Below are 24516 nucleotides of genomic sequence, written 5' to 3' on the forward strand. Positions count from 1 at the left end.
ATATTTTGTTCAGTCCGTAATTGTTGGTAGCTTACTATAGCAAATGGCTTTCTCGTATGCCACTTCCTCATAAACTAATCCAGGCAATAAACATAGACAAATCAGTGCCTTGGACACCACTTGAAAATCTTTCGTGTAAAGGACAAGCCGTACAATATAGGGACCATTTATTATTTTCATTGTCTTCCACCAACTATATTCGGATTTTTTTAAACAAAAAATTCTCTTATTACAATTAATAATGTAAATTTTGAGACACTCTCCCCTAACCCTCCTGCTTTGATTATGTTTTCTAATCCTAAAAGCGAATATCTTCGTATGCAAGAGTTTCACAGAAAATAATACTAAATTCTATATACATTTATAAATAGTTAACAGAGTTATTCATTTATCGGCATGTATATTAATGTCTCGTCCCATTCACATTAGTAGATGTAAAGATGGCGACTGGTCAGCTAAAATTTTGTTAGGCACAACTTAGTAAGTGATTCATATGTAACATAAAGTTAGGCGATTCTTTCGATTTTATTGCGTTAGCTAAATTAATATAGCGATATATATATTGATTTGTTTCCTAGTATATAAAAATGAATATTTATAACCTTGTAAACTGTTGTCACTCTTGTAATGGCGCAGTATGACCTTTGCTGCCCTTACACCGATCAATATCTCTTTGTTATACTCATAGAAGAGGGATATGGTCACATGTCTATAATTGTGTTCTAAGTCCCCCCCACCTCCGAGAGAAGACTGTTTGTTTTTTATTTTGTCAGCATCCAAAGATAGTACCACGAAGCCTCGACTGTGAATAGCTGTCGAAATCTTGAAGTTTTTCTCTTTAATGTATCAGTTTAAATAAAATAGCAAAACGCATTATTAAGATTGTTACCCACTATAGTCATTGCTCATCTTTTTATGGAGAGCGTTCATTCAGCTTGGGTGAGGTTCACTTTCGGCTAGTAATTCTAAAGGCAATGCATAAGTAAGATAGATGGATGCATCTTTTGGACTCGAAGATGTTCAGTAGAAACATCTTCTTCTTTGCAAAGTGATGAGCTCTAAATCTCTCGGTACTTTCTTAACTTCATAATTTCAGCAGCTTCACTGATATTAAGTGAAGATTTAATATCAGTGAAGGGCAAGCGATACAATACGCTGCCGCCACTACACAAGCTAGGACCATGTAGGAAACATCTGCAATAAGATATTTTTTTTATGCGTGAAATGTCACAGGAGTACTAAAATGTGCTCGAGATATTTAGGCAAGCTCGGCAACCGATGAAGGATTGTCAAAGCGCTGTCATCTCTTGGTATATGCAAATGAATCTTAAATTGATTTTTGTTTTGTTGAATATGAAAAGGTATTTGTTGCATAATATTGAAGGAGTTTGTGATACTGGTTGTGGATGTATACGAACTTACTGGCTAAATAATAAGGGTAATCCTTTAAACATGATTTTCACTAAGAAGACCTTCGCAAGAGTCATTCTACGGTGAAGTTCGAAATAAGAGATGCTATGTATACCTCTAGGCTAAAACTTTTAGGACCAGTAGTTGAAAGCTGATCCTAATGATTCTGGTAACAGAAGTATCGAGTGATTCGCCATAGCACGTGGCCTATTGGGATATTTAATATGAAACAAAAAGATTATAAGAACGTGCAGTAGCAATTCATATTTTCTTTATGTAGTTAAAATTACGTATTATCTCATTTCAAACATAATATAAATTCAATTTGGTATTATTATAAGACCACTAAATATTTTAAACTCACCCAAGGGTGTTACGTAGGCAGATATTAGAGCAGCCGCAAGATACTTCATTTTTTTTCTTGATCACAAAGCCATTATTATAGCAATCGTTAAGTGAAGAGCATATCATATTAGTACATATCTTCAGGACAAACGATGCAGCTACCTCAAAGCAAAAGGCCAGAATCATGTAGCAGAGCTTCATCTATAAAATAAAATACAGTATATCAATGCATGTTACAAAAAGTAATTCTCCACTAAGGAATGAAATCTGAAATGGAGTGTCGTTCATGCATATTCTCTGCACTGTATTTTACTAAAAACAGATCCATGTTTGCCGAACACTTTCTACTTAATAAAATATAACAAATGCCGTTTTTTTTTTAATTAGAAAACAAAAAAGTTTATTACATGGGTTTTTTTGCCACTGCATGTGCGAGGAGCGATACGAAAATAATGCCTCCGAATTTTCTTTCGATTCGAAAGGCAGAGCGCTTCATCACTTGAATGGAGCAGAAGTAGTTTTTATTTCTACCACACTAAGTGGCGCTGCATGACAAGCATCGGTCTCATAAGTGGAGCACACACGTAGTCCAAATGGCGGCTGTTATAGATGAAGTTACGAAGAAGAAAATGATAATGGAATTCCTTATTGAAGATATGAATCCGATGGAAATTCATACCCTTCTGAAAAAGTGTGCATGGAGACGACAGAACTGTTTTGCCTGGTGTTTTATAAACGTGCTCATCTAAATCGTGGTAACGTATTTCGGGGCTTTGTTTGTGCATTGTGTTCGGAGAGAAAACCACGATTCATTCGGAATATGTGGAGACGATTCAGGAATAAGGGGGGAAATGTATCAGTACAGACTTCGACCCATCAGAAACATGAATGAGGTCTTCTTTTTCCATGGAAGAAAAACATCAGTTTGAGTACAAGGACTAGATCACTGCCACCTGTTCGGTCCTCTGAAAGATGCACCCCGATGATACCATTTTGCGGAAAACGAGATGCTGAAATAAGCTGGTCATGACAAGCACCGACATTGAATTAAAGACTGACGTAGCGATACGGTGTATGCCGAATCCGTAATAGTTGGCAAAAATGTGTAGAGAGTGACAGATTTGACGTGTTAATATGGCTGAGCATGTAAATATCATTAGGTGCCAGTTGATTATCATCAATCCAATTAGTGGAGTGATGGTAATCACTCCACTAATTAAAGGCATGAAGCAGCTTGAAAAGGATCCATGTTTGGTCTGCAGAGCCAAGACTTCGGGATTATATAACTCTTAGTGCCGTGAGTGAGTTAATATTGATGTGTTATGGGTAAACAACCCCTCGTAAGTGGGATTGGCATAATGTGCTCTTATAAGTGAATATACGTAGAGTAAGAAATCAAGTTAAGTTCAGATGCCAACCTTTATCTTAGTAAAAGCAAATTTAAATGACACAGGTTGGGTAAGCGGAAATTCTTCGATATCATTCTCACTACAGGGTAACCCGGAAGCACTCATACCATCTTATTTACTGATGGACAGGTTAAAAAGTGTGAGGTCCTGTGAACTTTTTTTATCTAATCCTCCGGATAATGATCATTTGAATTATGAAACTTGAAAAGCAAGCGTCATTCAATCAAATGATATCTAAGGAAACTATGCACTGATGTACATCACATTCTAAGATGGCGACAGGTCAGCAAACTGTTTAGTACAGCGATCGGCAACCTTTTTCAGACTCGCGGGCCACATTCAACTTTTATTTTTAATAATCGGGCCGAAAGCGTTTAATTTTACGAAAATAGTATGTGAAAAAAATACTTAATTTATCGATTTTTATTATATCAATCTTAAAAAACACAGAACTATTTAAATTACGAGATATGAAACACAATGAAAAATTATTATCACGTAAAAACAAAGTAATATAGTTTATGCATCGCAAAATGTGTGTGTCTTCCTGCCTTTTTTGGTAAGCATTGATAAAATTTTTGGATATTTTCCAATGAAAATGCGTTCTTTTATGTGCGCCAAAATCTCGGTTGTCGTTGGATGAAGTCGCCTTTGTTATCCCCACTCATGATGACTCGCACCAAGTTGCACGGCGATATCAAGAAGTATAGGTATAAAATTATTTTTAATGAAATAATTCAACATGCGGGCCACATGCCATGTAAGTGTGGTCAACTTTTTCTATGCTGCATGCGGGTCGCCGGTTGACGACCCCTGGTTTAATGCATTTTATGGTACATATATAACACTTAGTGATTCGTATGCAACAGAAAGTTCAACAATTCTATCAGGCTACTCTATTCGATGATAAATGTGTTACAATTTAAAGAAACCGTCAATGTTGAAAACGTAAGTCTATACAATGTCGATTTTTCAAATAGGTAGTTTATAAATAGGAAAAATTTCCTCGCCCGTTCTGAATCCAGTTCCCCCTCCGCAGGATGTAAAATCTTTACTTGTGGAATTCAAAAAAATAAATAAAAATTTAATATACCGCATCAATTGTAAGACTTCACTGCAAGAGTAAAGTCCCATTCATCACAAATAAAAATTAAAAAAAAAAAAGAATGAAAAGAATAAATAAAAAAAAATACGTTATATATATATTATAAAAATTCACAACTCGTTCGATTTCAGTGCCAGATTTATTAGCAAAGGAAATCAGCATATTAAAATAATGACTCGTAATTTATAGTTAATTTTTTGTAAGCTGTGAAATAAATCCGAGAGAGTTGACAACCTTAACCATGGACCATGTGTAAACATTTCTGGTTAATGTAGGCATTGGGGGAATTAACTGTCTCTACGATATTTTAAATTAAGGGGATATAAAATCCACATTGTTTCAAAACCGAATAAGAAACTCAAAGATTGGAATCGGAGAGTTTCATGCCGAATATAGTAAACTATAAAGTATCGGCAAACACTTGCGTGAGCTAATGCAAGTGACCCTAGTACGTAGTACAATACCGGACAACTCGTTGCAAAGGTGGGGAAAGTTCAGATTGCTATTCTTAGGTATTTTCCATAATGTAAAAACACATTTCCTAGGAAATGTATGCTGTTATTACATTATGGAGGGAGGTCACAACCCAGACCGGTTTCAGCCTTTTTTGAGGCTTCATCAGTGAGTAGCTAGACCATAATACCAAAGTGTATAGCGAAAAGAACTTATATACTCTGCTATACGAGTTTCCAAAGAGGTGCAACCATTAAGTTACTTAAATATAAAGAGCTAATAAGCTTCATTTCGGCGATATAAACAATATTTTAAATTAAGGGGATATAAAATCCACATTGTTTCAAAACCGAATAAGAAACTCAAATATTGGAATCCCCTTAATTTAAAATATTGTTTATATCGCCGAAATGAAGCTTATTAGCTCTTTATATTTAAGTAAATGTCTCTACGATGTTTATTCATAGTGTAACAAGTTGACATAGTATATAAGATTTCGTTGCTTTCCAGCCCAATTAATACAGCAATATATACGAGAGGGGGGGGGGGGGAATCTGGAAAGTTTTCTGATAAACCCCTAGAACAAAAATGATATTAAAGCAACATATATAACCACAAGAAGGGAAAAATAAATTAGGACAATTTCATGAAACATGGGGATTAAAGGTCAAAGGATTTTAAGATATGTTTTTTCTTGTAATCAGAACTTTCCAGACCTTCCTTTGTGTGTGTGAATACGTCTTTTATATGGCATTGTTCAAACTTCTTTTATATAAATTTGTTTCCTTGAATATAAAAATGTTCAATAATAAAATGAATATTTATCACTCTATGACCTTTGCTATTCTTTCGCCAATAAATCACAAACTACTAAGCACACGCATCTTGCTCTCCTATATTCTCATTTAGTATAATTGTAGCCTGTTTTGAATTTCCTGAGTTGACATGCTCATAGAAAATACAATTACTTATACGCACAGGGTTTTCATTACGCCACACACACTCAAGTGTAGTACCAAGAAGCCTAGATTGTAAACAGTTGACATGCCGTGTTTTTTTTTCTCTCTCCAGTAGCAGTTTAAATACAATAAGCAAACCTCCCTATTAATATTAAGAATGTTATCCACTTTATTCATTACTCATGTTATTATGGACAGCGTAGCTAACGTTAATGTTAAGTTATTTTGGAACTGCTCATTCTGGAGATCTGAATTTCTGAGAATATCTTCAACGTATCCTAACGCCACACTTTCATTGTGGCGTTAGGATGATAGTAAGTTCTTGATAACATCTTCTTATGGCTGAATGTGTGAAATATAGTTTATTAGGTAAAGCAACAAAATATCTCTGGCAGTGTTTCTGTGAGATAATACATACTTGATATTGGCGTAACTTTAAGCGAGTGTTCGTGCAGTTCACGGGGTTAGCGTGCTTGTTCGCCGAGTAAGAGGACTGAGGTTCGATTCCAGCCAAAGGCATTTAGGAAGTTTTCCGCCTTCTTCCACTCGGTGTTGAGTTAGTCGGTCTCAAGCCGTGCAGTGAGGTTTTCCCCTCACAAACCGACCTAAGAACGTGGAGGGAGGGTGACAACTACACGCGGATTTCTTGAATATTCAACACACCGTTTTTCGGTGTGTTGGGTTTTCAAGACGTTCCTAAAGGAACTATCCCTACACGAGAGGGGTAGTTCTATGCTTCCCTGATATATTTATCCCGTACGGGTTTGATTCATTCTTGTTATAATAAGATGACTGTCATATAACAGGGCAATAAGTAGTGTGTTTGACTTCAACATTTCTCTTACATAATCAAAAGAAGTATACAACACTGATATTCTAGATTTATTTTTTAACGGCAGTCTAAATGAATTTATAACGAAATATGCACAGCACACAGTTTGGGCCTATTGTTACTTAAAAAAGAGATAATTAGTTTTCTGATTGGGAGATATCGTTAAGGGACAGTTTGAATGAACATGTATTACATATGAGAAACATTGGAATCCATTGTGAAAATCAAAAGCGTAATTACGATCCCCCGCGAAATACCCAATATTCGCTGATTTTGATTCAGTTGGTAACAGTTTTTTTTTTATTTATTTATTTTAAATTGTATTGGCCTGCGGAGGAAGAGTTGTGTGACTCTATCACTTGCCAAAAAATATTAGAACTCCAGTTGTTAACCACGCACACATGTATTTCCATGGAAGTATTGCAAATTTACTAAATCTCAAGATAATGTTTTCAAATTTAGAATATCAGTGCCACTATTCTCTGTTTTACTTCTAAAATGAAGTAAGAAAGTTATGCGATTTTAACCGAAAATGAAATTTTCAGAGCTGTTAGATGATATGCCTAATGAATGTATTTTAGTTAAAAATAAGAGCTTTTTTTGTCAAGTGCTTTGCTGATTACAGTTCGCTCATCATCTTAATAAATACAACATGATTGATGTTACCTTGACAACCGAAACCCAAGTTGAAATTGTTTTTGAATATACCCTAACGCTTAACAAGTTCAAGTTAAGCCTACCTGTTTCTTATTGAGCATATTAGCAACCATGAAAGGCCGAACCCGGACAACACCCACTTTCTGTATCCGGCATCTTGAATCAGTAGGTTTCTTGCTCTAACTTTGAACTTTTCACGTGTCGAATATTTCGTGTTTTTTTTTTTTTTAGGAACCGGTAATGACAAATATATCGAGGCGTTTCTTCGATACTGAATAAGCATTGCAACGTGTTTAAATGGCGCTTTGGAAATTCGGTTGTCAAGGAAACTCCCAATCGATCAGTTTGGACGTTTTCGTTTCTTCATGTATCTGGACAGTATTATGTTACGTGACTTCATCGGGGATCTTATTGCTCTATTTCTTCCCTCACCAAAAAAATAAATAATAATAAAATGCGTTTGTACCCATTATACCAGACGTTCCATCCCAGTTCTCTAGCATGGAATATCTTATGCGATAAAGAACGGAGTTAGTTTTTTTCTTCTATTAGTAATTGCTTGTTAGCCAAGTAGTAGTTTCTTATTGGAGGTCTGAAGTGCTTTGTTAAATTTCCGTATTATCTAACATAGTAAATGCGCTTAGGTTTACAACCTTTCATGGACAGCATTCACAAAACAATACACTATCATGCGTATCTATTGGACTAATAATAAAAAAGAGTGGGGAAGCAGGTAATCCCCGCGATGAAACATGCACACTAAGCCTCTGAGTCCAATATATTAAGAATTAAACAATGACCACTAATTCCAGAGAAAGCGTTATTTGTTGTGAAGTAGAAAAGGTTCTGGTAGTTGCATTCTTTCATTAGTGACTTAAATATTTCAGCTAATTAGCCAAAGCTGCCAAAAAAATGGCTAAAATTTTATGGCAGCTGTCAGCTTTTCGATAACCAAGACCTAAGCGAAATCACGTATCTAGTGGGTGTCATTCAGATGACACCCACTGAATGACGTCACTTGAAGTGATGTTAATCGAGCTAACCGCTGCTACGCAGGTAATTGTTTTTATTTTTGAATCGAGTCATTATGTGATAACTCCAAGGACTCACTGCGGGAGGGCAGTCTACTTCACTACACACATCTTGTCATCTCCTACTGCTTATACTACGTCACACATATACACACCACTGCTATCAGCAACAGTAGTTTTATCTGTAAATTGCGCGTGTTCTCATCGCCGATTTCAGTTTTTTGTAATGTAATATTGCTGTTGTTTGTCTTTTTTTTTCTACACTTGGTATGTGCGTGTTAGAAATTGGATTTTTTTTTTTTTCTTAAGAACTTCGGTGTTGTATGTCGATACACTATTTCAGGGAGCAAGTGTTGGTTTCATGTTGCTCACTTTTCTCGAAACATGCCATTGTTTTTATCATGTTTCGGGTTGTTTTTCTTGGCATGGCGATTGTTCCTTTCACTGACTAAATGGTCAGGTTAGCTCTCTACCAGAAACGCGAACTACAAGAACCAAACAGCAGTACATTTCCAGATTAGGGATTTTTATTTCATTTGAAGTTAGTTGCGTAACGTTTTTTTTTTTTTTTTATTATTTTTGCGGTTTTTCATCCACGGTGTCGGTGTGTTTGGCACTGCAGGTTTTTTAGCAGAAATATTTCTTCTCAACTTCCTATTGTTTGTGTGATTTACTCTTAAGTTTGATATTTTTGTCTTTTACTCAGTCATATGCTTTTCAGCAATCTGAGATTATTGAAGTTTCAGGTAAAATCTATTCTGAGATTAATAGCGTTGCTTTGGTTATTATTTCAATTTATATTGACAGGATTATGCCAGGAAACTGACCACGCTAGGGATCCGAGTTTTAGGAAGTTGAAGTTCAGGGACCTATATCAAAGATTGCGAATACAACTCAGAGGAGAATTGGAGTACTGAAATGATCGTTAACATGTAAGAATAAGGAAGACAGTATGTCTCTGATACGATCTGATTTCCGAGGTGATACAGTGGACTGCATGTGAATTAGAGTACTGAGGATAACAGGACTGGAATATAAATTATGAGGAGAATTTGCGGACTGCAGACACTAGGAAACAGATAGACCTACGAACTTTTGCATGGATTATACCCGTGGATGTAATTTTCGGGTATCCTAATATCGTTATGTTGCATTCTGTTTTTCTTCTTGTTATAGCCGTTGATGTCCATGGCACTTGTGGTATCTTATATATTGGGATTCTACTTAAGGTTTTCTTGCTTCGGCATTTCTGTTTACTGCACAGGCGAAAATTTGTCATCTGATTGCTTTGTGGGTAATGTTTTTAATAATGCGTTTTTTTATCATGTTTATTATTGATTTACGTGTGTAATACGTGACATTTTTGTTGTTTTTACTTAGTTTATTTTTTTTTGATATTTTCAAAAATATCTGCGGCGCGTCACTCGGGTTTCGCCAGCATTGTTTGCAGTGAAATGGGCAGGTCTTGTAAAATTTTATTGCTATTTTATACTTTTTTTTTAAATATCCCGTATTACAGATGTGGCACTACTATATTATTCTGGTTCTTTTTACGAGTGTGTCGAGTTTTATCGTCTGTCCATACATTGTATGTAACAACTCAGAATGCCCATCGCTAGATGACTGTAAATCTCGCAATGGAACAGTAACATTGAAGGTGTGAGTGCTGCGATACTTATGTCATTCGGTTAGGTAAGTAAGTTGTTCACCACAAGTAAAATATTTGAAAACGAGTTACTCATTATAATCCGGTCCCAACTCATATTGAAAGACAAATCTATTTTATGGATATGGAACAGCATTAACTTATGCGATTCATGAAAAAATATCCCAATAGTGCACACACGTTATGCTTATTTCGTAGAATAGGATACTTGAATCAGCAGTTGGTTCCAAATAATCTCCCCTCGGATTTTTATCTTTACAAACAGAAATCCAACATCTTAATGCAGAATGTATGACAAAATGTACCCCCGTTGTCGGATTATTTCAGAATTCGGCAAACATTTTTCCAGTAATAGTTTGAAATAAGTAAGAAAAACACTACTACTGTATTTAGTTTTAAGACAAGCCCGTGTCTTGTAAAGAGCAGCAGGTTTTATATTCGAAATGACTGCTGATATGGGTAATTAGTTTTTGACTTATCCATGAGCTCTTATATTAGCATTCTGCTAATACAATACGTAGAATGATCCAATGCTGTACTGAGGTTTCCCCTCCTTTCAGAAGTAAAGTAAATTACATAAGAATTTGGGAATAACCGTGATCACGACAGTACAGGGGATAAATTCCAGTCCTGTTATATCTTAAAACCGATCTTCGCTTTTCCCAATGTCCAAGTAACATGATGTTGAAAATATTTCAAAAACGTCAGTCCAAATAGAGGCTGTCAGGATCAGATCTTCACTTTACGACAAATAGTTGAGAAAGCATGGGAATATAACAGAGATCTGTATTTAAGTTTGTCGTCATATGCCTTTTCCAAATCGACAAAAGTGCCAAGAGAGAAGCTATTCAATACGCTGCAGTTATATGGGGTCAATGGGGCATTATATCAAGCAATACTTAGTCTTTATTTGAGTTGTAAGTCAGCAGTTAGAATTGAAAGAAGTACAGGAAGATGGTTTAGTGTTAAATCTGGTGTGAGACAAGGATGTACATTATCTATATGGATCATATTATGAAGGAAAGTGGTATTAAACCTGATATCAAAATTGGAGATGTTAATGTTAGCTTTATGCGGATGATGTTATACTTCTAAATAAATCCACTACAAGTCTGCAAGATTCTCTGACTAAATTGAATAGCTGTTGTAATAGATATGGTATGAAGGTCAGCAATAAAAAGACATTGAAAATGTCAACTGTGTTGTGAATGGAGAACCTGTGGAACAAGTAAAACATTTCAGCTACTTAGGCACGATTTTTACTGAAGATGGTAAATTAAATATAGAAATAGACAACAGAATCAGCAAAGCTGGTATGGTGGGAAGTCAACTGAATAAATTCATATGGAATGAGAGAAATTAGTCGGAACACTAAATTAGCTGTATACAAGACAGTGTTCAAACAAGTTTTAACTTGTAGATCTGAGAGCTGGGTCAGAAGTAAAACACTTGACCACAGATATGAGAGTCCTGAGAAAGATTAGAGGCGTGAACAGATGGCATCAATGGCAATATCATATTAAAAATGAGGATATTAGGAAAGAACTTGACATTGTCAGCATCCAGGAATGCGTTAGCAGAGCTAATCTCAGATGGTATGGTCACTTAAATAGAATGGGAGAGGAAAGATTAGCAAAACAAGTGTTCTCTTCCAGGTTGGCAGGAAAACGACCCAGAGGAAGACCAAGATATAGGTGGATTGATACGGTACAAAGTGCCTTAGGCGATAGAAATATAAGATCTGATAATGTTGGAGTCTTTACAATTTTCCTCCAAATCAGTCTGTCGATAGGAAGTTAGTAATGATGTAATTTTTTCATGTAGTACTGTCATATCGGGTACATGGCAGGAATTTGATGATGAAAATATTTCAAAAAGTAGGCATTGCCCACTGCAGTAGGAATCTGTGTCGTTAAATAGCCATTTTGTTTTTAATCTGTTGTCAAAATGCTTTGACTGACCGCTTTGTATTGCTTTCTACCTTGAATGTTTCGCTACTTCCCGACGCACAGAAGATGATAACAAAGTAGGGACAGTAATGTGATGCACGAGCTACACTTCTAGAAAACCGATTGAAAAAGGGGGAGATATGTGTTGGAAGGGTCAGTGGAAAGACTGCCTACATATCCTTGAGGGAAGCATGAGAATTACCTAAATAGATTATTAAACAAGGAGAGAAAGAACATGTCTGCTTAGCTCCACTCGAGAGTGACACCTGAAGAAAGATTGTGTTTAATTGCGCAATGTTTTATTTAATGCTATAAAAATATAATAGGATGACATAACTCACAGCGGGTTTGTGGGAGGGCGGAGTGCGCCTTTGACGAATGCAGCCCCAAACTATCCCTTCTACTTTCCATCTCATCCTACAGGTCGCTGGTTCGGATCCCACCATGAACGTTTTTTCCAAATGTCTTGATAAGTTAGTAGATGAACTTCATTATCTGGTGTTCAGAGTATCATGCCGATTATTGGAGAGAGGTGAAGTAGCTTTAAAAATGTTCCACGTTGATTCTCTTCACTCTCGGGGTTTATGAGACTCAGTATGAAAGTTGAACGTTTTTTTGTCTCCGGTAAGACATTAACGTGTTGCTATTCAAATCGTTCTATAAACAAGTTTTCCAAGGGATCGGGATGCGTTCACAGCAAGCACAAGACCATAAACCGATTCATGCATCTTCTCAACAGGAAAAACAACTCGTAAAGGTGGCTCCGGTTATCTCTGAAATTTCGTTGGGATATCCATCCATGTTGCCCTTTTCCACAGCAGGGCAAATAATCACATTGTTTGATGGTCAGGACTAAAGTGATGTATTAAATACTGACGTTATTCCTCTTTTTGATTCCAGTATGCTACTGTCTTTCCAATACAAGCCATTCCTCAAATTGAATACAAATCTTTTATTCTTTAAATTTGGTCATCGTACTTTGTTTTTATAAGTTTCGTCTTTGTGATGGTTAAAATAGAACTCACCAAAAGTGGTGAGAGTTCGCTTGCTAATATCTGTATTATTTAGTCCAATGATCAGTATTATAATTAATGTTTTTATAAGTGGAAATACTCTCAGGGGACTCTGTAACCCCTGGGTGGCGGATAGGGGAGAGCCCACCGTGTGTGTGTACATGCGTATGCGTGTGTATATATATGGTGGGGTGGTCCGAATATACTGACTAAGGACTCGTGGGCCATAAGGGGCAATCATCTTGATTGTAAGGGAAGCGGCACTCCCATGGACCCCCTAGCTGGATCTATCCTCTCCTTCTTCTACTTTGAGGAAGACCCACTTACTTTAATCTTTCCTATAAGGCCTTATCAGCCAACTCTTCTTACTTTATGACCCTTGTGCTATTAGAGTACTCGAGGGCCATGGGGTATTTTCATTTCTGGCCTTACAACTATGTCCTTTCTATAATCTCCCCTTCAATATACCCTATTCCTCCTATGGGTTTAAATTCAGAAGCCTTAAGGTAGCAGCCCTACCACTGAACTATTCCATCGTCAGGCTAGTCCCCTGACATGGAGAACATAACCATACTTGTAAGCTGACAGAAAAAAGATAATCGGATTGAATCTATGGGAAACGACAAAATATAATACACATAGCAAACTGTAATGTAAGAGGAATAGCATATAAAGAAAGAATTAGACCAGTTATTAAATGAAAGAAATTTTAAAGCATTAATCACTGAAATTAAAAGGAACTACGAGAACTGAAAATTTTAATGTGATATACAGTGGAGTCGACAGAGACCAAAGAGCACAAGCAGGAGTCATGATTTGGATTCATAACTCCTTTTCAAAACAGTTAAAACATTATAAATTATGGAATGAAAGAATAATAGAGGCTATTTAACAATAATTGGTTTATATGCCCCAGAAGAAGGAAGAGAACAGGATAATATTGATTTTTATAATCAGCTACAAAACATAAAAATGATTACATAATTTTAGCAGGAGACTTAAATGCAAGAATTGGAAACACGAAAATTAATATAGGAATACATGGAGAACACACTCTAAACAGAAATGGTAAAAAATTGACTTTGTAGTTCATAATAACCTAAAAATAATGAATTCCTTCTATAAACATAAAGACATACATAAATATACTTGGGCAGCAAGAGGATGGAAATCAATATTAGATTACTTCATATTAAATGAAAAGACATCAAAATTTTCACTAGATGTTAGAGTTCACAGAGGATATGAAATAAGCAGTGACCACTTCCTTGTTAAAATAAAATTAAGATTACACCTAAATGGTAACAAGAACAGAAAGAAAAATTGAAACATTTGTTTATAAAACTAGACTATTGAATGACATATGAACAAAGAATTAACCAGTATCTAGATAAAATGAAGAAATAGAATGGCTTAATATAAAAACGATACTAAATGCAGCAGCTTAGGAAAGACCGAAAAAAGAAGCCTATCACAAATGGTTAAGCAGAAATAGAATATAAAAGAATAAGAGCCATAGCTAACAGAGAATCATGGAATAAATTTGTTTCTAATTTAGAACATGATTTATATAAGATTTTGAAATACCAAAGAAAACTTGAAATTAGAAGAATTTCAAAATTACTACACAAAACTGTGGACAGACAAATATTTTAAAAAAGATAACTGAAGAAGAATTAGAAAGAAACAAGAAACGGAAAATCACCTGGAGAAGATAAGCTAGGTTCAGAACTATATAAATACGCAGGAACAAGATTCAAAGGAAGACTCTTATTATTTTTAAATAAAATTTACTCAACTGGTATCCCCCCCCCCCCAATAGAATGGAAAAAAACAATTGTGATTCCTATCTTTAAGAAAGGTAATAGAGATGACCCTAAAAACTGTAGAGGTATCAGTATACTAAATTCATGTTACAAAATATACAGCAGAATCTTAAATAACAAACTAATGAAATATTCCGAAAACTTTATTCTAGAGGTACAAAATGGATTTAGAAAAGGACGATCATGTATAGACCCAGCCTTCTGCCTAAAATTAATAATAGAGAATATAATTTTGAAAAAGCATTTGACAATGTGTTTCTAAGTCAATAAAGTTAAAAGAAAGACAAATACCAAATACTATCCTAAAAGCTATCACAAGTATATATGAAAATAATCAAATACAAATAAGATTAAATCACGAGCTATCATATACAAGAGAGATAAACCAAGGGGTCCGACAGGGATGCAACTTTTTTTAATATCTACTTAAATGAAATAATAATAAAATGGAGTAAAAATTTACATCAAGGAATTAAACTTTCACCTACAGTTAACTTAAACACTCTCCTCTTTGCCGACGACTGAAGATAACTTACAGAAAGCTATTTTAAATCTAAATGAGATATCCAAAGATTATGGTATGATAATATCAACGGAAAAATCAAAAACTATGGCCTTTAAAGGACAAGATCCAGCAAGAACTAAAATAGTATTAGATAACAAGATCTTAGAACAGGTGAATTCATTTAACTACCTAGGATGTATGATCACTTATGAAAAAGATTTAAATATAGAGTTAATTACTCCTGTTATTTTTATAACAAACCAGGCTAAAAGTATACAATACATTAGCCCTACCGGTCTTAATGGAAGCGAAATCTGGACAATAAAACAAAAAGACAAACGAAGATTAACAACAGCAGAAATGAAGTTTATGAGAAAAACTGCAAAGTATACCCTATTTGATCCCAAAAGAAACGAAGATATTATGAAAGAATTAAACCAAGAACCAGTAATTTAAAAAATATAAACATAGATGGATGGAACACGTTCAAAGAATGAAAACAGAAAGATTACCAAAACAAGCCATTAGGAAAAAGAAAACCAGGACGTCCTCTTAAACGATGACTTCTAAGGCCGGAACAGGCCTAAATCCTTGATACGTATGATGATAAGTGAAAATACTACAGAACTGTCGACAACAGCTATTATTGGCATTCTAAGAATCGGAAATTGACGTGTATGTGCGTTGATCTTTACTGTTGTGATTTCTGTTTAATGATATTTTGTTGGCTGCTTACATAAACAAAAGGGGCTCTCGTACACTACTTTTTCATTAGTGCTCCAGGCAAAAAACATTGTGTCTAAGGACAAGCCCTACATTATAGGGATTACAGGCCTTCTACTAGCGATATTCGGATTTTTCAATTTCTAATAAGAGAACTAATCATAAATTTTGAGACACTGCTACCCTAAGAACGTATATCTTCATTTGCAAGATTTTCGCAGAAAATCTTACTTTTTTTTTTAGATAGCGACCTGCCAGATAAAATTTTGTTAGACAAAAAACCTATTGGGTGATTTTTTTTCAGATTTCATTGCGTTAGCGAAATTGTTGTTACTCTTGTAATAGCGCAGTATGACCTTTGCTGCTCTTAAACTGATGAAAAACAGTTGTCTCCGGGGGGGGGGGGGGTCTTATGCTTAGTCAGTGCTCATTTCGTCAGCACCCAAAGATAGTTTCACGAATTTAGACTGTAAATTGCTGGTTATGTATCAGTTTAAATAAAATTGTAAAACGCATTAACATTATTGCTCATCTTAGGTGAGGTTCACTTTAGAATTACTATCTGAAAGTAGATGGATAAACTCTGCCAGCTAGTGTGAGTAGTAGGAATGGGGTTTGATTCCAGTCAAAGGCATTTAGTAAGTTTTTTCCACCTTCGATTCGGGGATGTTCCGATTTCCCCTGACAAACTAACCTAAGAACACGGAAGGAGGAGAGACAACTGCACGCGGATTTCTTGAAAATTCAACACACCGAAAAACGGTGTGTTGGGTTTTCAAGACGTTCCCCAACGAGAACTATCCTTATATAAGAGGGGTGGTTCCTTGTTCCTCCGATATGTTTATCGCCTGCTAATAGGAAAATGATCGTGTTTTGTTGAAGAGTTAACAGTAAATTTAAAACACCACCGAGCTACGTTATTTTGCATAATATAATAAAGTAATGATAGGTTAAGTTACAATATGTTTTTTTTTTTTTTGGTTTCTCAGCTGCGCGAGAAACCTGGTATGCATGAAATACCAGGAAGATTGGTTTGGGCTCCTGTTTTGTCGCAATCAGAAAAGTCACCCCACAAAATGCACACTTTTTTTTTCCCCTTTCGGTTGATATTAGGCTAGTCAGGTTTTATGAAATATGTCTTACAAGTTTTGAAAGGAACAATTGCGAAATGGCTTAACTACTCTTAGTAATTTCATAATGGTTTTATCACAATATATAATTCACAGGGACGAAATTATCAAATGTAGAGTATCTCAGGATAATGTTTTAGATTTGAAACAACGGCACTGGTGTCGTATATTTAAACTGGAAAACAAATGACAAAACTGCTAGATATGAGAGTAAAATAAAGTTTCTATCCTCATTCATTGAGCATATCATCTAACAGATTTTCTTCCCTTTGAGTATCTCGTACCATAAAATATTATGGTAGTCCCGAAACTCAAGTTTCCCTTGACGTTAAGCCTACCTATTGCTGGTATGCACAATAAGAACCAAATGTTAACCATCAAAGGATATGAAAAGCCGAACCCGGACAGCCACTGTCACGTTTTCTATATCCGGCATCTTGAATGAGTAAGTTTCTTGCTTTCACCACTCGAACATTCTGACTTTGTTTTTAGCAACCATATTTTACTGTTGCCAAATGAACATCGGAGTTCCTTTGGCAACCGTAAAATATATTATTTTTGTGCGTAACTGATTAATTGCCGATAAAACGACTGCTTATATTATCTAAGAAAAATGTACTAAGAACCTTGCTTTAAAACTAAGTCTTTCCTGCAACAAAATGGACAGAGTATAGCATAACCACAAACGTGTCAAGCAGTCAGTAATACTGTACTATGGGGGAATGGGTCTTGTTGGCCGAGTGATATAGTCTCCATTCCTGACCAACAGGCTGTCATTTCGAAGGCCGATGATATATCACTGGGTGGTGTGAAACCACTACCCCGCTTATTGGAGGTTGCTGCGTGTACGAATTAATCTAATCTTAGCTCACCCATATGTGCAATTTTTCATAGATAGCATTCCCATTTTAAAAAGTTTATCCGACTGGTCAAATAGACGAGGAAGTGACAAGAGATTGAAATGTGCATACTGGATAATTCATTAATATCGACAATTTGAGTGCAAGATGTTCCCTATTGCTATGAAAGCACTCCAAGATGTCGTACAGATTTTTGGCAAAACGTTGCTTAGTGAATTAAAAAATTTCTTTCTTATATGACAGTAGTGTTCAACCTTTTTTTTTTTTTTGCTACTTTTTATAGAAAAGTTATTCAGCGATCTACTATCTTATATAGATCACGTTCCTCTAATATGATTACGCACAAATAAACAACTAAAAAATGTATTAAAATAAAAGTGATAAATACAACAAATATTTATTTCTCTATTTTGGAAAAACAAAGTTTGTAATCAGTCTGTTGTTTTTTCTAACTCACAAGTTACAGGAAATGCTGGTTAATTAAAAAAAAAGAATGTGAAATTCGGCATTGTTTGAACCTCGCAATATTTTCATAGTCAAGTTGATATGAAGAAGTGGCCAATCGCAGACGATCATTTGTAATTTGGTTTCTTAATTGATTTTTTTTTATGACGGTCATATTTGAAAAAGCGGATTCTGACAAGCAGTATGTCGATCCGCGACACTTTTTCGCGCAATATCAGTTAATATTGGGGTTTTTTTCATGTGCATACTTCCAAATGACTTTGATTTTAAATGTAAACTATTCTGAATATTTATTATCTCAAGTTCTACTTCAGCTTGGTTTATATTAAACAGCCCACTAATTTTATTTGAAATTTCTGTGATGTTCAAGTTTTCTTGAAATGGATTATTGATAAAAGATACAATCATTTCAGTTTTATTAAAATCTTGAGGAAGAAATAAATTTAAATAATTCTTTTAAATCATGCGATGCATTTCTTGATTTTGTTCAAAAAATTTTAATAAATATGGGAGATGTCTAAATTCGCGGTCATTTTTCTTTAATAAAAATGTATTGTTGGAAAGTTTTTATTTGAACTTAATTAAATTTTATCTCTACCTTGTAACTCTTAATTTCGTACAGAAATCTGATAAAAGATGGTTGTTACACTTAATTGTGGATAAATATCTCCTTTTTCATCAAGAAAAATTTTTATATCGTTAATTAATACAAGAAATCTTTCTAAAAATGGACTTCTGTTGTACAATAATGTTTGCTGGCTCAGCAGAAGTTCCCTATCATCATCTGCCTGTAATTTAAATAACCGCCGTTGCAGGGATTTTCCTCGAACAGAATTTACAATTTTAAACGTAATATCCAAAACATATTTTGTGTTTAATCTTTTACTACACAGTACTTGTTGATGAATAATACCGTGGTACGTTAAAAATCTGATCTGGGTATTTGTCATCGTTTTTACATAATGAAATGAAGCCTGATTTGTTATCTATCATTGCAGGAGCACCATCAGTAGTAATGGACACAAGTTTAAAAAGCGGAAGTTTGTGTTATTTCACAAATTCATCAAATGCCGAAAAAATGTCTTCTCCCCTAGTCCTTTCCAATAATGGTATAATTTTCAAAAGTTCGCTTCTTTACTTGAATAATCTTGAAATACCATTAACTGAGCAATATCAGTTAAGTCATTTGATTCATCAAATTGTAATGAAAACGCAACACACTGGCGAATGTCTAACATTAACCTGGCCTGAAACCTTGTCTGCGGCCTAGAAGTAGTCTCGAAATGGAAAACTCCTCTCTGACAGCGATTCTGGAACCGGGATCCCTTCTGCTTACTTCAGTCCCTTTTTATTATGCCTCCTCTGAGACCTCGCATGAAGTTTGGCAACCCCCAAAGAATTGGTATGAATCTTTCATCTTAAGTTTCAAGTTTGGCACGCCTTTTGTTCTCCTCCGCTTTCTTTTGATTGTAAGTTGCCGGCCATCGGAAAGTTGTTTGAATTCTTTCTGACTGACTTCGGAGATGTTTACACTTAGATTGTTATTGAAACTTGTATGTATGAGAAAGGCTTGCAGGCACTTTCTAATGCCGCCATGTACAGCTTCGGCGACAAAAACAGTGTTTTTAACACTCTAACATATTCTTATTAAAGCAGTATATACAGTTAGCTTCAAAAGAGTTATTTACAAAAACATCTAATACAAACAAAGTTGATTTTTTTACAATATTCACACTGGACTTTACATCGAGTTTTTACACTTTGCTTATAATCGTATTCACTCGGCTCGCTGTTTGACTTCCACTGATTCAAATTAATTCATTTACTCGGACTGATTTGACAATTTTAATGAAAAATAAATTAGCAATACACTTAAAGCGAATTAAAAATAATATAAAATATTACGTTTTCAGTTTTAATTAAATTTGTAAGGAGGAATACACAAGAGATTGACGAGTTGAACCCCTGGTATATGATGGTGAGTTGGTTTGCTGTATGTAATGACGATGCTTCCTTAGCTACTGATTTTCGTGACAATTCCTCCCTTTCACCATTAGGGAAATGTACGTTTTGCACTGTAACCATGTGACATTAAGTATTGTATTAACTTTTGTTTCGCATATCGTACTTGATGCAATATCAGTGTCATTTTCTCTTTTTGCAGCTACGTATAAGATTTATTTCAAAGCGTCAGCTAATATTAGATCTTACGATAATGTTCAAGTAATTTTTTTTTTAAATAGCTGATTGACCTTTAAATATTTGTTACAAGAATATAACTTCAAAGAGGTGTCGCTAACGTGGAGACCAACAATTACTGGTATAACCTTCATAAGGAACCCTTCCGGTCATACCAGTATCCTGTCCTGGGAAAATCTGATGTTAGATGCAGAGTAAAAATAAGAGCCAAGTATTATAATTATTAATCTTTCACCTGTTCGCAAAACTGTATCAGCGGATACAGTTTTAAATACTGAATGACAAATTACAAGATTTGTCATTCAGTATTTGAAGATGATACATTATCGCAAATTTTAAGCTGAGTTACAACTAGAAAAATAATTTGCCAAATATTTCGGTCTGAATATTACAGACCATCTTCAGTGGCTACATAGGAATAGTTTTAAAAAACAAGGTGGAATACGAACAATTGATCATTCACACATAGAACGAGCCGCGTGATGTCATATCGCTAAGTATACTCAAATAATGACTTTTCTAATATAAACATTTTTAAAGATATTAATTCATGTAATAGACTAATATAGGAAATTTACATAAATAATATGTGTTAAACTTTCCCAAATTTTTAATATAGATATACACATTACGGTTGAAGTAAGGCCTCCACACTTTCTTTAAATAACCGTTCAAATTTGTAGCGACATCTGTGTAGGAGGAGAGTTCAAGACCAAAGAATGTTGTGGCTTGTTTATAATCCATATTTCTCGGGTTTGTTGTGTTGAATTAGTGATTGATGCTCTTGAATTCTTTTTTCTATAGAACGTCCAGTTTGTCCTGCACTTCTTCCAAAAATAATTACCTGGCCATGGAATATATTCTGTACTTTTTTCCGCTCGGAATGCAAATATTGAAAAAATTCATTCATTATGCTATCTTCTATTGATAGCAATGTCTACTTAGCAAGTACAAAACAGTTTATGCTAGTACATATAACCTGCGAATGTATTTGCAAAAAATTGGTTTTTATAGTTTTGTGTGTACAGTGTTAGAACAAACCCCAGTACAATTATCTATTTTTTTTTTTTTTGGCCAATGGTAGTGGCATTTACGAGAACGAACTCAACATCACTTCGTCGTTTGGAACTATATTCTGCAAAATTTCTAATAGGTGGGTCGCATTGAGAATTTTGCTGACAATTCCTATAACGGCAGCAACAGCTTAAATTTTAGCAAATTAAACCTTATTTGCTGTCGACAATGGGAAGTGAGAGATTGAATTCTTTAGTGAAAGAAGCTATTTTCAATAGATAACAAGGCTAATGTCTTTCTCAGAATCAAGAAAAAATATATTAAAATTTCAGTGTAAAATCAATTTTTGTTTCTTTTTTTAGTGTAGAAATGAAGTAAAAAGAACTCGGGGGCATCACACACTGGGTCTGCCCAGGGCGCAAAATTATCGTGGTCCTCCTCCTACCAAATTCTATGTGAAGTACTTCTGCAGCGTATAGCTATGTATTTGAATAAAATGCCGAGGATAAGCTGGAGTGGGAACCCAGTGAAAAATGTTCGAGGATTTTTTTTTTTTTATCTTAGAATTCATAACGGAGCGGGTCATTCAAATTTGCTATTGTAAAACTTAAATTAGTTTATATTCTTGTGTGCATTTTGCTAACTTAATTAAGGCTTGGTTCAATGAGGAAGCACACTTATTTAGTATGTCATTTTAAAGTACATTGAATACGTCTCAGGTTTGTCAAACTCCTTTAGTATTTATGCAGGAACGAAGCTAGGCTACAATATGGGACAAATCACAAAATACAGGATTTAATTTATAATCAATAAATTGGGCATGCCGAAAAGTTGGTGCCAGACTAAGAGAGGTCCGGGAGGGGGGTTTACGTAAGGCTGATTTATCCTTCCTTGGTAATGTTAGGAATTTTAATCAAAAGATAAATGACTGCCCTGCTGTAGAACTCTCACAACAATTTTATGAGGGATTACAAAAATAACGACTATATATTAAAGTTGCAAATCATCCAATTTCCAAAATGTTTGTTTTTGACCATTGAATAAAATAACTTTGTAATCAATTATAGATCTTGTTTCAATAAAACGGAGGAAAAATGTATATATGGAAAACTAAGAATTTATGGTATGGCCAGGGATCACGAGGAAAAAATCTCATTGTTGCATATTAAATTTAGGAATCCCCTAAAGTATAATCATTTTATTTGCAATATTTCTCATTTAAATTCTTGTATACAATCGAATACAGATGGGACAATTTTCTAACAAAATTAGAGAGACTGTACGCTTAAGAGACCTAATACATAGATCGTTAAGTAATGAAACTAGAGAAAAAGCAGATATTACTACCAAGATTTGTGGTATGAAGAAAATATCGTTCTAGAAGAATTAACCCAAAACAGGAAAGGCTCCAGGAGAAGACAATGTGAACATATCAAGTATGCAGGACTTGAATTCTCGTTCAGGTTACTTAACTTTTAAATGATTTGGGAAAAAGCAATAGTTATCCCCATCTACAAAAAAAAACACAAATCTGATTTCAACAATTTTCGTGGCATCAGCTTGCTTAGTACCTGTTATAAGTATATGCAAAAAGCTTATCATTTAAACGTATACAGAAGAAACAACTCTTGATATAATTTAACATCAAGCTGGAAACTGATGAGAGAGGGTAACAACTTTTATTTAATATGTGACTAATGAAGAAGGATTCAAGATTAACCGTATCAACAGACAAAGAAGCAAAATAATAGAGCAAGTAAATATATTCATTGTGCATCCTAAATATGCACAATGTCATATGAAGCTGATATAGAACCGAAGCTATCAAAATTTTAAATGCCTGTTAAACACCCACGAATAAGAATCTACAATATAGTAGCTGAACCTATTTTACTTCATGGCAGTGAGAAGTGGACAATGAAAGAAGAATTGAATCATCCGAAATGGAAAGAATACTTGAATAGAGTAGAATACCTAAACAAAATTCTGCATTACCACCCAAAAGGTAACCGTTGTAGAGGAAGAATCCTTGTATTAAGAGACTCATCTGATGCTTTTGATAAAATACACAAAAAATTACGGAATATATAATGAAAAAACAAAGATTTACATTTGGTACTAGCTTTACCAAAATACAGCTAGACAGGGATGTAGCTTAAGGTGTTATCATCTTAGTTTAATTTCAATCAGCAAAAGAGATTAACTCTATTGATCGCATTATGGAAAACAATTGGATACCTTAACCAGAAAAACTTATCAAGACAATGACCTTTAAATGCCTTAGCATGTATCATCTGTTCTAACATGATTATTATGCAGCCTAAATAAAAGATAAAGAATTTCAGAAACTCTGGCAATTATTTGAGTTTATCGTCTTTTTTTATTATTCAGCACTCTATTATACAGTTTAGAAACATGAAGCCAATTCATCTTTTTATATGGTCCATCAGAAAATAACTAGATATAGACCAGTGAAGCCTGAACAGATTCCTGACATCAAGTAGCTAGAGTCAGTATACATTTCTTTCATAAAATGAGAACCACTGTGTTATTTGAGTTATAAAACTTCTTAACCGCAGCGAGAGGAAAAGTAGGCATTGTCAATTTAAGAAAAAAGAAGAGCAGCAGTAATTGAGGTTCAGTTTTCGTCAGAGGCAAGTGCACGAAATTGTATATTCTTTTACTAAAAATAGCACGAGTCAACTTTCATTCCATTTAAAATTGAGCAACACAACTACAAAAAAGGGATATCCCGACATCAGTTGATATTTGTTTCGTGATCATTTCATGCAGCTTTGAGAAGAGTTTACATACTCGCCTACTTAAATTAAACATTGGATGAGGTATATATGTATGATTGGGCATAGTGAACAGTGGACAGTGAAGAAACAATCAAAATATGGTGCGTTAGATTAATAAAGGACTGCTCAAGGGCCTCTCTAAAAAAAAAAAAAAGAATGACACA

This window comes from Typopeltis vanoorti, chromosome 15 (assembly GCF_054136105.1).
Source record: "Typopeltis vanoorti isolate ZY-2024b chromosome 15, IOZ_Tvanoo_1.0, whole genome shotgun sequence".
In the NCBI taxonomy this organism is placed as follows: Eukaryota; Metazoa; Arthropoda; class Arachnida; order Uropygi; family Thelyphonidae; genus Typopeltis; species Typopeltis vanoorti.